Here is a 16,566-nt window from a genome sequence, read left to right as displayed (position 1 = left end):
GCTAGCAGGACACTGACCCCATATAGGCCATTATCTGCATGTGCTGCTTTGGGAAGGAGTTGGGGAGTCGTTCTTGGAGACACAGAAACACATGTTCCCACTCAGCTTCCCCTGGCTGACCTGGATTCCAAATGACTGCTGGCCCTATAGAGATTTGCAGACATCCACACAAAAGGAGTGTCATTTGTATGCAGACCCTGAACTAATTGTAACAATCTGTTCCTTAAGTCTCTGAGAAAGCACACAGATTGATTCTCCAGGACTTGCCCATTTTCGAGGACACCTGTATGACCCTTCATCACATCAGCTGACCCCTCCCCCTTTTATTCACCTGCTCTTTCAATTATGTGAGCAGGGATGTATCTTCCTCAAAGCTCCCTGTCCTGGGAAATTTCTTCAGAAGAAGATTATTGGAAAAAATGTTTCTGCTTTTGAGCCCACTCAGGGATTTAAATCTCCAGCCTACAGAGCACCTGCATTCAAGTGTCTGTTCCCTTCTGACTCTGGAAGAATGAGCTGCATCTTGAATGGAAGCTCATAAGCACATTGAGAAACTCTGAGTCTGCTTCCTCCTGTTCTCTGAAGCAATGAAAAAATAAACGAATTCAGTTTTAAGGCTCACATGACGGGGCCCAGCAGCGTACCGGAACTCAGGAGCCTGGTTTTAGTGCCATGGGTGTAACTGTCTGTGCAGGCTTCTGGAGCCACCTCCCTCACAGATGCCACACTTGCCGTTTGTGATGACAACTGACTGACCAGGATGTATACTCTTGTTTCACACTGCGCCTAACTTCCAGTGCCTTACACCCAAGAGATCTATGATAAATATTTGTCAACTCGTTGAACTGTCCCAAGTTGTGGAGGTTACTTAATATATAAAGGCTTCTGAGCTCCTTGAATGCAATCATCTTTGCTAACAGCAAAGGAAGGTGGATGTGTTGATCGAAGGTCACGAGCTGGCCATCATGGAATCCTCTCTGGCCCAGAGACACATGTTACTTAACTCAGTGATGCCTTTAAGAAAATACGAACTCTGTTTCAGTATTAACAAGTTGAGAGATATCATCATATAAAAATCCAGGTTTTTGACTTCTCTTGAAAACTGGAAGATCTGGCAACATTGGGCTATATTCTTCTTTTTTTTTTTAATTTATTTATTTTATTTTTGGCTGCATTGGATCTTCATTGCAGGCTTCATTGTGTGCAGGCTTTCTCTAGTTGCGGTGTGCAGGGGCTTCTCTTGTTGTGGAGCACGGGCTCTAGGTGCATGAGCTTCAGTAGTTGTGGCATGCAGGCTCAGTAGTTGTGGTTCACAGGCTCTGTTGCTCTGCGGCATGTGGGAACTTCCCAGACCAGGGATCGAACCTGTGTACCCTGCATTGGCAGGCAGATTCCCAACCACTGTGCCACCAGGGAATACCCTGGCCTACATTCTTGCTGGTTGATGATTGGTTAGACTTGCAGAGCTGCCGCGGGCTTCACAGCAGGTATGTCTCTCCCATTTGCCAAGGCCCCCACCACTCTCTTTTTTTGTTACAGTCGATGCACCTCAATCGTATGTTTCACACCTCACTTCTGTAGGTTTTTCTTTGTCGGCTCTATCAGCAACATTACTTAGAAAACTTACAAATTAGCATTATGTTTCAAAAATATTTTACTGAGATATAATTCACTTACCATAATATTCACCCATTTAAAGTACACAATTCAGTATTTTTTTGGTTTGTAGTTGTACAACTATTGCCATTATCGAGTTTTAGAACTTTTTCATCCCTAAAAGAGATTCTGTACCCATTAGCAGTCACTCCCTATTCCTTCCCCTACACCTAGGCAACCACTAATCTACTTTGTCTCTATGGCTTTGGGTTGGTTCTACTTTTTAGCTATTATAAATAATGGTGTTAATGAACATTAGTATACAAGTTTTTGCAATGGCATGTGTTTTAATTTCTCTTGGGAATATACCTAGGAGTGGAAATGTTGGGTCTTATCTTAACGCTATGTTTTAACTTTTTGAGGAACTGCCACATTGTTTTACAAAGTAACTGAACCATTTTACATTCTCACCATCAATGTATAAGGGCTCCAGTTTCTCCACATGAACCTTTATTGTCCATCTTGTAGCCATCCTAGTTGGTGTGAAGTGTTATTTCATTATGGTTTTGATCTTAATAAATCTAGAGACTGTCATACGGAGTGAAGTAAGTCAGAAAGAGAAAAACAAATATCGTATATTAACGTATATATGTGGAGCCTAGAAAAATGGTACAGATGAACCGGTTTTCAGGGCAGAAATAGAGACACAGATGTAGAGAACAAATGTATGGACACCAAGCGGGGAAAGTGGCGGGGGGGTGGGTGGGTGGGATGAAATGGGAGATTGGAATTGACATATATACACTGACGTGTATAAAATGAATAACTAATGAGAACCTGCTGTATAAAAAAATACATAAAATAAAATTTTTAAACTTTTCTTTTTTTAAAAAAAATAGAATTTATTAATTTTTACAAGGAAATGTTGCTGATAGATCACGCTAACCCTTCCTCATCACTGAAACTCTCAGCTTGGTCTCAATTCTCATGGTTAGACCACATCATGTATTGCATTGTTTTCCCTGGTTATGATCTGTGGCACCCTCACGAATGGGATTAGTGCCTGTATTAAGGAGACCCCAGAGAGCTCTCTTGCTCCTTCCACCACCTGAGGATGCGATGAGAAAGCAGCAGTCTGAATTCCAGAAGAGGTTCCTCACCAGAACCCGACCATGATAGCACCCTGATCTTGGACTTCCTAGCCTCCAGAACTGTGAAAAATAACTTTCTGTTATAAGCCACCCCGTTAATGGACTTGATTACAGCAGCCCTAACAGACTTAAACACTGACCTTCCAAGGGAAGAAGTAGTGGTCCTGCTCTAGACTCAGGTTCTCCTTTTCCTCAAAAAGCTATATTTTGGAGTCTTTTTTTTTTCTCTTTTTCTTTTTTTTTCCACTGAGTCCCAGGTGGCTATCTTCGATATGTTTTCATCAACTCACCACTCTCTTCTTTTGTTCACTGCCTTCTCTCTTCTTTCACTCTTTCCCACTCCCACCCACCCATCCCAACAGCCCAGCCCAGTGGTACTGATCCAGTTCTGAGACTCTAAAGCCTCCTTTCTATCACCACCAGCCAAAAGAACCACATGAGGCCTCTTTGTCCAGCAGAATCTGATATAATTATCAGATGTTCCAACAATCTCATTTCAAATATTCTGTTCCACTGTTGCCTTAAATATACTTTACTGACAAGGTTTTTAGGTTGAGAAAATTTGGCCACCCTAATTGCAATGCAATATCAGAGTAAAAAAATGAAAGAACTTAGACTGGATGTGAGAAAGCTCCATTGGCCACATTGTTCTGGTGCACAACCATTCCGTATTTTTACTTAGTCTACCTGAAAGGCCACTGTCTGACCACGAGAACATCCATGTAGGCATCTGGAGCAAAGAGACCTTTTCACTAAGTGTGACACTGAAATTGTCCAGGAGCCCCCAGCCCCTCTTTATCAGCAACAGCAGTTTTTACAGGGCACCCTTATTACCCGGGGTGTTATATGTGCAATAATAAAGACTGCCTTGGATCTTTTCCTTCCTTCATGTCTGAACAGACCTCGTTGTATATATTTAGAGCCACGGCCCAGGCCTATTACATCTATAATGAGTGGGATGACTTAAAACAGCACCTTTCACCCCAGGATCTGGAAGCCTTTAACAGCTTCAAGTCCACACTTCCACACACAAGCACTTTAGGGAAGGACAGACAATAGACAGGAACTTCTGGTGATTGTCCTGTCAGGGAGAAGGGAGAGAAAAAGAAGACGGTATGCACTGGCAGTGTAAGCCTTTCTCCTCCAGCCACTGTGATTTAAAGCTCGAGTGTCCAGTGTACACTTTCTACAGCATAGGTATAATCAATACTTTTCACTTACCTAATCTTTCATTAGAAGTGCTTTACTCATCGATTGCTAGGAGGAAATATGGTGATAAATGATGATTATTTTTCTAATTAAAGCACAGGAACTTGCTCTTTCTGGTGAGTCACTAGGAGAGTAAGATAAAGTGTCCAGGGTACAAACGGCGGCCTCTTGTTTTCGTGTGGCCTGATATTTGTTCATATCCCTACTTCATTTACTTCTCAAGGAAACAGGCTGTATTCCCATACTCATCCCAACTCACTCATAGGTAATGCCGGAACTCCAGGACTTTAACCCATAGGAACTTGCCTTGATGTTTTTCTTTCTGAAGATTTAGGTAATTATTTTATATTTCTCCAACTTAAGCTTTCAGAGAAAGAGAGCTTATCTTATCTTTTTGTTGGCTAGGGTGGGAAGCTCAGAAAGAAAAGGAGAGGAACTAGCATTTGAGTGGCCTCAGGCACTGCACTGGTCACTTCGTATATATTATCTCATGAAACTAAAAGAAAACCCAATTCATATGTGACATGTCTGCTGAGACAAGCAATTCTGGTGAGCTTGCTATCTTAGAATGTTTATCACCGGGACTTCCCTGGTGGTCCAGTGGTTAAGAATCCACCTGCCAATGCAGGGGACACAGGTTCGAGCCCTGGTCCGGGAAGATCCCACATGCCACGGAGCAACTAAGCCCGTGCGCCACAACTACTGAGCCTGCGCTCTACAGCCCACGAGTCACAACTTCTGAAGCCCGCGCACCTAGAACCTGTGCTCTGCAACAAGAGAAGCCACCGCGTTGAGAAGCCCGCACACCACCACGAAGAGTAGCCCCGGCTCTCAGCAACTGGAGAAAGCCTGCATGCAGCAATGAAGACCCAACACAGCCAAAAATACATATATAAATAAATTTTTAAAAAAAGTTACCTTTAGGGCTTCCCTGGTGGCGCAGTGGTTGAGAGTCCGCCTGCCGATGCAGGAGACACGGGTTCGTGCCCCGGTCCGGGAAGATCCCACATGCCGCGGAGCGGCTAGGCCCGTGAGCCATGGCCGCCGAGCCTGCGCGTCCAGAGCCTGTGCCCCGCAACAGGAGAGGCCACAACAGTGAGAGCCCCGCGTACCGCAAAAAAAAAAAAAAAAGTTACCTTTAAAAAAAAAAGAATGTTTATCATTTCTTCTGCTGGCCAGTAGCTGTTTGTATGCTATCATGGCTTTAACCCTGATACCCACCAGGACCTATTCTATGACATCTTGTCTTTCCTTTTAAACTGTGACTCTGGTACACTAACAAACCCGAATTGCACATTCTTCCCTCTTGTAAGCTGCTATTCAGGGTCGAGCTTAGCATTAAACAACTTTCTTTCTCTCTTTTTTAAAGTTTCTTTTCTTTCTTCCTTTGTTATGAGAAAAACTTACTTATGCTCTTTTAAAATTGTCGATCATGACATCATAATAAAATACTTGGTTTCATCATTTTGGCTCAATCTAATAAATATTTCTATTTAAATTTAAATTATTTTGGTTCTCAGATTTTATTTTTTAAAAACTTGTAGTCTCTGCCTGCCCCCACCCACCCTACCCCAGGCAGTCCAGCCCTTGTTTTTTTTCCCTGCCATTCAAAAGACCATTACATGATTCTCCTGCCCAATTCTGTCTCTCTCTTCACAAGTTCTGGAGTCAGACCGACTGAATTTGTACCTCACCCCCAAAACTTCTGAGCTGTGCGACCTTGGGCACACACTCCCTCACTTTCCCTATCTGACAACACTTATTGGGTTATTACCGGGATTAAATGACCTGGTGGTGTCTGCCCCGTCCCCAGGATCCCCCCTGCTTGGGTTGACTGTGTACATAGATGACAGACCAGTTTGTCTCAGCCTGGCCATACCTTACCTCTGAAGTTTCTCTGGTTCCCTCACCCTGTGCCTTGGCATTTGAGGGCCTTCCAGTTATAAATATCCTTATATTATGCAAACCTTTAGGCAAAAAGCAACTTTCTGCATATTATTTCATATTTTTAATAGTTTATCTTTCTGGCTAGGTCATCCAGCATGTAAGAAGTATTGAGCAACATCACTATTAAATTGTCATAGTTGGTGTTATTTTGTATTTTCTGAGGTCTACAGCTTGCTGATTGCTTTTGATCAGGCCTTTTTCTCCCTTGGGGAAATTTAGTTTCCCTTTGTTCGCTTATTTATAGCTCTGCAGTGGGCATGGTTTGGAGCCTTGGTTTTTATTGCTTCAATTGCTCTACAGTAATTGACACACGATACACATTCCAGGTCCCATGTTCCATTTACATATGGACACACACTACTCGATGACTCAAACAGACTATAATGAATCCCCTTTATTCTGGGATATCTTTGAGATTCTGGCTTACTGTGTGGGTCTGTTCTCCTTAAACACGGGACTGACAGCATTGAGGATTGGAAACAACTGACCTTTTATTTCCTTTGGCATTTCATCACCATGGGTGCATCCCAATCTAATTATATGTTGATTTGTAATCAACAGAGGCTTCCTCTCATTTAATTTTCTGCTGACTTTATTTTCTCCCTGTTTGGAAACCTCCAGGATTATTATATCAATTTCAATTTCTTAAACAGGTTTCCTTTCACGATGGCCTGCTTCCAGTCCCTTATTTTGCTATTCAGTTACTCTGTCAACCCATGTTATCTGTTTAAAAAAACAAAAAACAAAACCAAACAAAATGCTGATCTGTTGGTGGGCTCTGTGCTGCCATCTAAAATGTTATGGAAAGAACTATTTATGTTGTTATAATGTTGTTATGAATTAGCTCAGTGGCCCACATCTCTCTGTACATGAGATGCACTTGACCTTAGAAGAAAAAAAAAAAATCTGAACCAGAATCCTCATTGAAGTCTGATTTGGCTACAATAAGAATTCATCAAAAACACAGAAGCTGCATTTCCTAGGAAATGGAGGCTTTTTCCTGTATTTGAGAGTGGTAAAGGATACGCCCAAGAACTTGGAACAGATACAGCACTGGCAGACAAACAAAAGATCTGCAGGGCAGAACTTCCTTTTTATTCCCTGAGCTCTCTCTCCCATTGTCTCAGAGAAGATGGGGCAAATACCCAGAGAGAAGCTGCTTCAGTATTGTCTTTTATTGATATGCTGCTTGTGTTCAGTGATTCCTCTGGCCCATAGTGTCTGCTGGACAGTTGGAGGCTTTTTGAAACCACTGTATTGTTAGAGAATAATTAGGGTGAATGAAGCAGGGGGTAGAGGTTAACAACAATTCTTTGTTGCAAGCAATTGCTTGTCTTGGCATCAGTATTGGTAACAAGGCCAATCTACTGGAAGGGATGGAAACAAAAGATGGAAAGGTTGCGGTTGGTTTGTCTAATCCATCCAGCAAATCCACCCATGCATGGCCATTGTGCCCTGTGAGCTCTCTGGAAATGCCTTTGGTCACACTGCATTCCAAGCCACTGGGTGGGTGATCTCCAGGCAGTCTTGTACATGGATTTCCTAAAATGCTTCCCATAGCAAAAAAAGGGGATGCACAGGTGTTGCCTTGGCAATTAATCAGCATACTTCATAAAGAAAATAATCTTCTAACATTTGGATAGATGAATGTCCTAACACAAAAGAGCTGAGCTGTGTCGAATGACACCAAGGTGAAGACACCTGGGCAAAACCATGACCTCCGTCCTCACTTTCTCCTCCATCCCCTCTAGGCCAGGCAGGCCCGGTCCTGGTCGTAGGGGTCTTAATCCCACTTGTATTGTGGTCTCGAGGGGCCCCAGCCAGGATAGGGTCCAGCAAACTGGGGTGGCTATAAAGTCAATGCTTCTAAGAAAGTAGTTCTTACTGAAAGGCTTTACAAACTGGTTGCCTATCTCCCTTTGCCCGTTTGGGGAACTGGTGCTGCTGCTATGTTCTGAGTCAAGTCGCCGTCCAGCTGTGGTTGATCAGATACCTGATGTATTTAATAAGACATGGCAGGGTGCCTTGCATGGGGGACCTAGGTTCCTACTTGAAGCCCATTGTTCAGATTTTATAGCATTCGTGTGATTTACTAGTGTGTGAAGCTTCTTACATCCTTCTCCCAAATCAGCTTTCCGCCAAGGGTTCCCAGTCACAGAGGGGTGTGCCTCAAATACTTGACTCAAATTGTGCAACAAAAGTTACCCCATGTATCTTCCTGTTGCTTATCAAGAAGAACAGAGACATAGAGGCAGTTTGGAAGCCTATGGAGGCATCTCTCCAAGGAGATTTTTGGTGTTAGACACATCTCCCCAAAAGGTGAATTCCTGCTCTCGCATATGAAATAGGGGTTTAATTCCACAGTCTGATTTAGACCAATGATTATTTACATTTGAAATCCCAAACCGGGAACATTCAAGATCGATACTAAGCTCTGAGCAATGGGGCGGAGATGATGTTTACCTATGTGTTATTTTAAGCATGTATCTACTCTCCTGGGTCTGTGTGTGTGAGCAGTGGTGGATGTCAGGGCGTGGGTGGGGGAGGGGAGGTGGTATGGGGCGTTCCGGTGAGGGGACAGCAGTGTGCTTATTTTCAGTATGTCAGCTGTTCTGGGAAACCGCCAAAATGAATGAGCTACCACAAGCCTTCAGGCTTGTTAAAAGCCAAGGAGAGGCTAGGCCCCTCCTTTTAAAAGGCTCTGTGGAATTTAAGACTTAAAATTTCATGTGTGTTTGGTTTGGGGCAAATGTGAAATCCCTGAACTTTCCCCAGGAAAATGTTAGCTCCCAGAAACACACAGTGGGTCCTAACTCTCTGGACAGAAGTGTGTCTTGAGGGAGAAAAAAGAATCCAGCACGTTTCCGTTTAGCCTCCTGGCTCTGTTTGGCCAGCAGAGAAAGATTGATGAGAACCCTGATTAGATCTGTCTCCATGGCCTCCAGCGGAGTATTGGAAAGGCCTGAAAAAATCCTTTTGATACAGGGGGTAGAAGTTCCAGTAGATGGGGGAAGGGAAAGGACTAATCTTCCTGGCCCAAATGTGCCAGGATGTACACAGACATACAGCTGGGGAGACTGGGGAGAATGAGCAAAAGCTGAGCATTTTTACAGGACTAGGCAGTGACATCCTCCTAAGGGAGAGGGAATCTGGAATAAGGTGCTTCCATACGGGAAGAAGAGCCTGGAAACCTAGTGTGGTTGTGATTTCTGAAACAGAAATCAACGGCTGGGTTTTTCTAGGCATGAGTTGTATCCTCTATTGGCAATCATGTTCCAAACCGGGCCTCTCTGCCGTGTGACTTCAGTCTGATGTTCACATCGTGAAAACTCCAGGCTGTTTTTGCCGTCCTCCCTGCTAATGTTGACATTGGTAGGGAGAGAGGAAATCTGGATAAATAGAACTCTTTTCTTGGCGTTGTTAAATATATTACTAAAAAGAGCAAAGGGTGTTTTCGGAGCTAAATGGAAGCAAAGTCTTTCTTTGGAACTTTGAAAGCCCAGGTAGGTGGCTGGGTAAGCATTTCTCGCAGCCTGTTTGTTTTAGCCCATGGTGGTTTCTGAGCAGCTTTAAGAGATCCTGGTAGAGGGCACAAACACACCCATTCCACAGCGGCCCCCTCGCCTCAGGCTGTCTTTTGTATCCTGTGACTGAAAACTTACACAGCTTTTAGGACTTTGCTGAAGATTACATTGTAGCTAGTCTGCCATGAGCTTTGAATTTTGTTGGAATTTCAGTGTCAAAAGCAGAACAGCTTTTTCATCTTTGAACTGGGAGGAGTGGTTTAGTTTGCCCCTTACTTTTTGCACGTTCAGAAACTGAAATTGAGAACCTTAAGCAACTCGCCTGAAGTTACACAGTTAAGTGAGTACGGGAACAGAAATGAAAAGCTCTTAAGTTTCCTGATGTCTGGTTTATTATCACAAGGAAAGCTCTGCCCACAAGAAGGAAATTTCAGTTCAGATTCTCTATAACTTTAAGAACATAGACGAATATATCAATTTCAGTAGAAACAGCTGATCAAGATAGCCTTATCATTCTCAAGGGAATGTAATTTTAAGGAGATATATTTGGAGTAACCGGATTTTAAACTATATTGCTAATTCTTCTCTAGTGTAGTGGAGGGGGCCATTTTCCAATGCTTCATGAACTATTTAAACATTTCCTTATTTAATACTTTTTTTAACCGTAAAAGCACTTAGTTGAGAATAAACACAAGTTGGTTATACAAGCCCTTCACACGGAGGGCTCCATACATATGGGCGATGCCGTAAACCAAAGAAGGGTATAACGGAGTGGGGAAATGGTCTCCACAGTGCTTTATCGTGGACAAAATGCCTTCACATACATTATCAAACTGATCCTCGGGACAGTTTTGTGAAAGTAGGGAGAATAGACATAAGTACAGCTGTTTTCCAGAAAACAAACCAAAGCTCAGCGATACAGAGTGACTCACCCAGCACAGGTAGGTGCTGAGTTGGGACTCAAACTCAGGTTTTCACTCTAAGCCCGCAACTCGTTTCATTACCTCCTGGTGCATTAGTTACACAGGTGATAACACCTGACGGAGCAATCCCTGTTTTCTTTTCTCTAGGACAGAAACTGCAGTGGCTACACTTTCCCTGCCCAGGTGCAGGTGGTTTCACTTCCTGGTTTGCATTATTCTATTCGTGGTATTTACCTTACATGGAGGGACTAGGGCTTTTAAAAATCATTAAAATGGGTTTTTGAGGTTATATATATTTCTCCTTCACATCCTAAACTTGGATGTGATGCTCTCTGGCTTTCCATTCAGATGAGAAAAGGACTATTGTGATTGTTGGTGGTCCCTCCCCAGGATGCCAGCATAAATGAAGGATGTTCTTTTTAAGAAAGAAAAAAATGCAATTTAGCAAGGTTCTTGACTCTTTTAACACAGCATCTATTTTTAAAGATGTTATTTGTTTTCATGTGTAACACTAGGTGGCAGAATAACTACACCGCAAAGCACGATATCCTTTGTTTCTTGCTACTCTTGGAGCAGGGACCCGAATAGTGAGGCATAAACCATCTGTCGCTGCATGAGATTGGACCAACCAACCTGGCCAATATTTTCTTGACAGGGAGCTGGCTGCAGTGATTCTAAAACATATGCTTCCAACATACTGTCTGTAAGGTTTCCCTCTTTCTTTTTTTTTCCAGCTCCCCAGCATTTTACTTTTTCTGCCCCATTGCATCCATGTAGACGAGGCCTGCAGGCAGCTGCTTTGAAATGGCAGATCTGGACGGATGCACCCAGTGGCGCTGGCACTCTTGCCCCTGTGTGCCAGTGGGTCATGGAGGTCTGGAGAAAAGGCACCTGAGCCCTTGTCCTGAGTGGCGTCAGCGGCTGTGGCCAAGGGCCAGCAGTGGCCAAGCTGGGCCAGCTTGAAAATGCTGCCCTCACTAACTCAGGTATACAGAAGGGTTTTTGTTTTGAAAGAGCAGCCTGATTGTGGTTCAGCTCTTCAGCTGGTTTAGAAACACTATTGCATGGTCTGTGGGACATTGCCTCCAGTTTTTTTCCTTAATGGTTTGCCAGTGTCTCAGCACTCCCAAAGTGTCTGTTGCTCTAGATGCCTCGCATGCCACAGGACACACTAAGCTAAATGAAGCTGCAGCACCGGTTTTGTCCTTTCATGTTGTAAAGAGGATGAGCTTGGGGTACAGAAATACCTCTTTGTGTTTTTGCTGAAAAAGAAAAGAATATAATTAAAACAAAACAATACATATCTAAGTCTAGTGATAATACTCTGTGAATACTCTACCTTAAGGCACTCCATAAAACCAAGTCTGAATGTATAAAATTGATGAAGCAGAAAGATTTTATTTTAATTATAAAAGCATTCTTTACTTTACAACTGGAACCACAGTCGGATTTTATTAAACAGCAAGTTCCTGATGTGAATTGTAAATGATTCCATTTACAAAAGTGAAGAAGAAAAGTATTCAAACCTTGACTTTTTAGGAACCCACTTGTTGCACGAAACAAAGAGCAACTGGACTATAGTCCACCCACGTACTTTCACCGTACCCTGCCCTACTTTCCAGCTGGGAATCTCAGGGTTTTTTTTTTTAGTTGATAGCTGAGGGTGCTGGTAATATCCTAATTTTTCAGAGAAGGCACTGGTGACATGAAGGCTCCCTGTTAAAGTGACCCAGGTGTGAGTCACAGTGATCAGGGGAAGCCTGTAGCTTAGGGATAGGGACGTTTTGTATATTTGTTTGCCTGCCAGAGCTGCCATTCTTTCATACAGAATAAACTGTATGACTTTTGAGAATACCTGAAACAACATATAAATCAGACCAAGGATATCAATCACAGGCCACTACCATAGGGATGCTTTGAAGCTAGAAGAGGGTTGTGAGACCTTCTTGTTTGTTAAGAATGAACTGTCATAAAAATTCCAAAGCAGGACTCAGATTTCCAGGGGGAAGGGACCTCTTTATTGTTTCCTCTAATAGCTGCTTTGGTGCTTTAGTGAATAAATGTGTTACTCAAAATAACCCGAGATGCAGGCTCAGAACTATAGCCTGGCTTTGCTCCCACTTCTGAATTATTTATTTATGATTGTTTTGCTGTTTTCGTCACTCCTCGCTACCCCCTCTCCCCCCATAGTTTGTCTTGCCTTTATTCTCACACCCACTAATTAATTGATATCTTCTGCTCTTAGGACTACAGCAAATGTGTCTCCGTGTTTATGTGGATCCTCGCTAAGCAGGCCGTGCTTTTAAGTTTCTGGAATAGAACAGTGGTAAAAATAAGTCACAGCTTGTTTCCATATTTGCTTCTGAGTCAAGACACTTAATTTTCTCATTATAATGCCCAAGGTATAGAGCTGTAGAGTTTACTTTTAAGAGAAACAACCCAAATTCAGTCAAATCCTTTAATTAGATGTTTTCAAATCTTACAGAATTCTCTGGATTTATATTTACAAAATGAAAAAACACAGTGGTCATGGTTTTATTATTTCTGTCCATAGGGAGAAAAACCTTACCCAAAATAGGCCAAATCTTCTCCCAGATTCGCTGGCAACAGGCGTTTGGGGTGTTGCCCAAAGTTGCTGATAACCTTAGGATGAGCAGCATTCACTGAGGGCCTTAGACCTACATTAAAATGACATCTCAAAACCAGAGACCTGAGGGGCTGGGATCTAACAGTAAAAAAGCAGGGGAGTAGAGCTGAGGAGTAGGGGGCATTCACAGGAAGGGAGAGAATATTGGCAAAACAAGATGGGAGAGGTGAGCTGGGGGCCCAGCCCCAGTGCAGTGGCAGGACTGTAGCAAAGTGTGACCAGAGGTTCTGGCACCTCCCCCGTCATGGACACAAGCCAGAGATATCAGTTTCCCTTGGTTTTCAGCATAAAAAAGCCAGCTAATGTTCTTGAGTGTCAGTTTATTGAGCTCTCCAGTGCAGCCTCATAACTTACATTAATTGCGAGGAAAATGCTTCCAGAGAAAAGAGAGATGCGGCACAAAACACGTTTGTCTTTGACTAGTTGTCACAGCCCTGCTGTTTGGAGTCATTGACAAGTCCTTGGTTCTTGTATGACAGACCCTGAATAAAAGAAGTGATTCATCTTCTCTCTGTTGCACCTTTCAAGGAGGACATTTTTTTCTTTCTTAAAGACAGATTTTGTTTATGGACTTAACATCACTGGCAGTGGCCAGTGGGCTCAGAATCTTTGCAAGGTGTAATTTACTATTGTGCTCCTCCCTCCTAAGTTTGTGCACCTCGAGAAGCTCCATCCCATTAAAATTCCTTCTTAAAAGCATAAGGTGAAAGAGCCAAGCGTGTGTTGTTTTTTTAAAGGGGAGTGTAGTTACAGAAGGGGAGAGGGCCCCGGCTTTTTCTCTTTTAAATGCTAGTAAATAGCTTAAAACCTGTTGAAGCTTTTGGAGGAATGTGGAAGCGTTGTCATTTGGCTCTAATGTTTGGGAAAACAAAATAAAGGAAATAGTTTTAAGAAGAGACTTTCCTGTGATGGGCTCTATTCTCTGAAGTGTCCTGTAAGTGTCACACCTGTTCCTCCACGTACACAAGCTAACCTAAGTTGCCTCCTTGTCTGCTGCGCCCAGCCACTTTGCTCCTTGCCGTACTGAATTCTTTTCAGACTTTAGTTCTGTACTTTGGCAGCTCAGCCCTTATAAAAGTGTGAGATACTGTTTTGTTTTGTTTTTAAATGTATTTTATTTATTTATTTTTGGCTGCATTGGGTCTTCGTTGCTGTGTGCAGGCTTTCTCTAGTTGCTGCGAGCAGGGGCTACTCTTTGCTGTGGTGCATGGGCTTCGTGGGCTTCTCATTGTGGTGGCTTCTCTTGTTGTGGAGCACGGGTTCTAGGCGCGCGGGCTTCAGTAGTTGTGGCATGCGGGCTCAGTACTTGTGGCTCGCGGGCTCTAGAGCACAGGATCAGTAGTTGTGGCGCACGGGCTTAGTTGCTCTGCAGCATGTGGGATCTTCCTGGACCAGGGCTTGAACCTGTGTCCCCTGCACTGGCAGGCAGATTCTTAACCACTGTGCCACCAGGGAAGCCCTGAAATACAGTTTTTGACGGTGAGAAAGAATCGTGTTGTTTAAAGATGAAATGCTAATACATTTATGTACAAATTCTCCATTTTCTAATGTTATAGGAAAACCACCAGTGTCTGTTGTGACCCAATGCAGTTCTTACTCAGCCATGTTATCTCGGATTCACGCACATAAAGATGGACCTGTCTGCCATTTGGAGACGCCTTCATAACCTGGAAGGTTCAGGAAGGAACTGGTTTTTATTGAGAATTCAAAAGGAGTGTCTTTCATAGCCAATAGCCTTCCTTTTTGAGACTCATTTCTAAGGGGTCTTTTGCAGCTTCTACAAAAGAGAAAGAGCTCAAATTCTTCTTTCTACAGCCTGAAGGAATTGAGTATACCTATAGCCAAGCAGCTAAAACTAGAAAACAGCAAAATACAGTGTAAAAAAAAGCATTGCTTATTGTATTTTAGCTGTGGACATTTTGAGCTTCAGAGAATGATTAGGTCCTGGTTTTCCTGGGAAATTGTCTGTGTATGGACTCAAATGTAGGGCTTGAGAAATGATATGATGGAGAAATAGGAGCCATATAAAATGCTGTGGATCTAGCTTGGATGTGTAGTTTTGAACTTACATTTAAATATGGTCCTATCTTAGCTTCTGGTAATTCAGTACACCCTCTCAGACCCAAAGCTTTTCTCCTGCTTCTCCTTCACCACTCCTCCTTTCATCTCTCTCTCTCACACACGTACACACACACACACACACACACACACATCTTTTGGCAAATAATGGAGAAATATACACAGTATTTTTAATGGGCTTATACTTAACTGTTTTGCAACTTGTTTCCTTTTATGTAAAAGCTGCAGAAAAATGTACTTCATTCTTTTATAACAGCTGCTTATGAAGTCATTTGATATATGCATACATATTATGTATGTTTTTAACCCATTTGTTATGGATGGACATGTAGATGGCTTCTAATTTTTCACTATTCCAATGAATGCTGCAGTGTTCTGTTCTTTTTCTATTAAAAAAGAATGTTTCTCATTGTAAATGTGGTCAAACTCTTCATTCACAAAGGCAGAAAAATAAAAAGAAGAAAATAAAAATCACTTACTCATAATCCTCTATCTAGAGATGCTTTTAACGTTCTGTTTTATTGATTTCATGCTCTTTTCAATACACTTGTGTGAGTATTTATAAAGTTGATAGGATGCTATGTGTAGTTTTGGTCCAATTTTTTCTACTTAACTGTTTACCGCCGGTATTTTCTCTTAGTAAATCCTCTTTTGAACAAATTCTCTACATGATGTATTTTGTCTTTTTGAGTTGTCTGTTTAGGTCTTTTATCCATTTTTCTATTGGGATGTTAATGTGTGTTTTTATATTGATTTGTAAGGACTCTTTTTGTAGTAAGGTCATTAATCTTTTGTCTCTCATGTTTATTTCAGTTATTTTCCTTAGTTTTTCATTTACCTTTTAATTTTGTTTATGGAACCATTGATATATAAAAGTCTTACATTTTTGTGTAATCAAATATATCAGTATTTTCCTTTATAGTTTCTTTTAGGCTTAAAAGGACCTTAAAAGAAGCTGTAATGATAATAATAGACATGTTTTTCAGCACTTAGCTATCATGTCAACAGTTTCATATGTATAAATTTATATATATTTACTCTTTATAACAAACCAGTGAGGTAGGTAATGCTATCTCTGTTTCACTGATGAGGAAATTAAGGCCCAGAAAGTCATATAGATGGAAGTGGCATAAACCCAGCCCATCTGGCCTGGGAGCCCACACTCTTCCCAACTTCACTGTATCACCATATGTTTCAAAGGTATATTTATTTAGCCTCAAATACTCTGCTGAATCTTGCTGTGTCTCAACAATCACTAAAAACAAAAAAGTAAAATACCCATATTTTCTCCTAGTGTTTTGAATAGTTTAAATTATATTTAATTCTAGTTTGTCCGGATCTTACCTTGATGTGTAGTGTGAGCTGGGGCTCATATTTAATTTTTTCAATTAGTCAGTGTCCCCAGTGTGTTAGCACTCCTTTAAGAATTTGGAAAGGACTTGCCTTTTCCAAGAAACCTTTGTAATTAGTGCTACTTCATGCTGTTTCTT

At 42.1% G+C, this 16,566-nt stretch overlaps 1 protein-coding gene and 1 long non-coding RNA gene across 3 annotated transcripts in view; both read left to right on the top strand.

Annotated features, from left to right (window-relative positions):
* The window catches only part of RAD51B (RAD51 paralog B), a gene marked incomplete at its 3' end in the record, with an annotated part of 683,831 nt that overhangs the window by 389,725 nt on the left and 277,540 nt on the right, over nucleotides 1–16,566 (top strand). The gene's annotated exons all lie outside the window — the stretch shown is intronic.
* On the top strand, nucleotides 9,211–15,513 carry LOC309818431. Its single transcript, XR_014296350.1, has 3 exons — nucleotides 9,211–9,406; nucleotides 11,085–11,336; nucleotides 14,554–15,513. It is a non-coding gene; the product is annotated as an uncharacterized lncRNA (long non-coding RNA).

The sequence above is a fragment of the Grampus griseus genome (assembly GCF_964374135.1).
Source record: "Grampus griseus genome assembly, chromosome: 2".
NCBI classification, from domain to species: Eukaryota; Metazoa; Chordata; class Mammalia; order Artiodactyla; family Delphinidae; genus Grampus; species Grampus griseus.
This window is presented reverse-complemented; position numbering and strand designations above follow the sequence as displayed.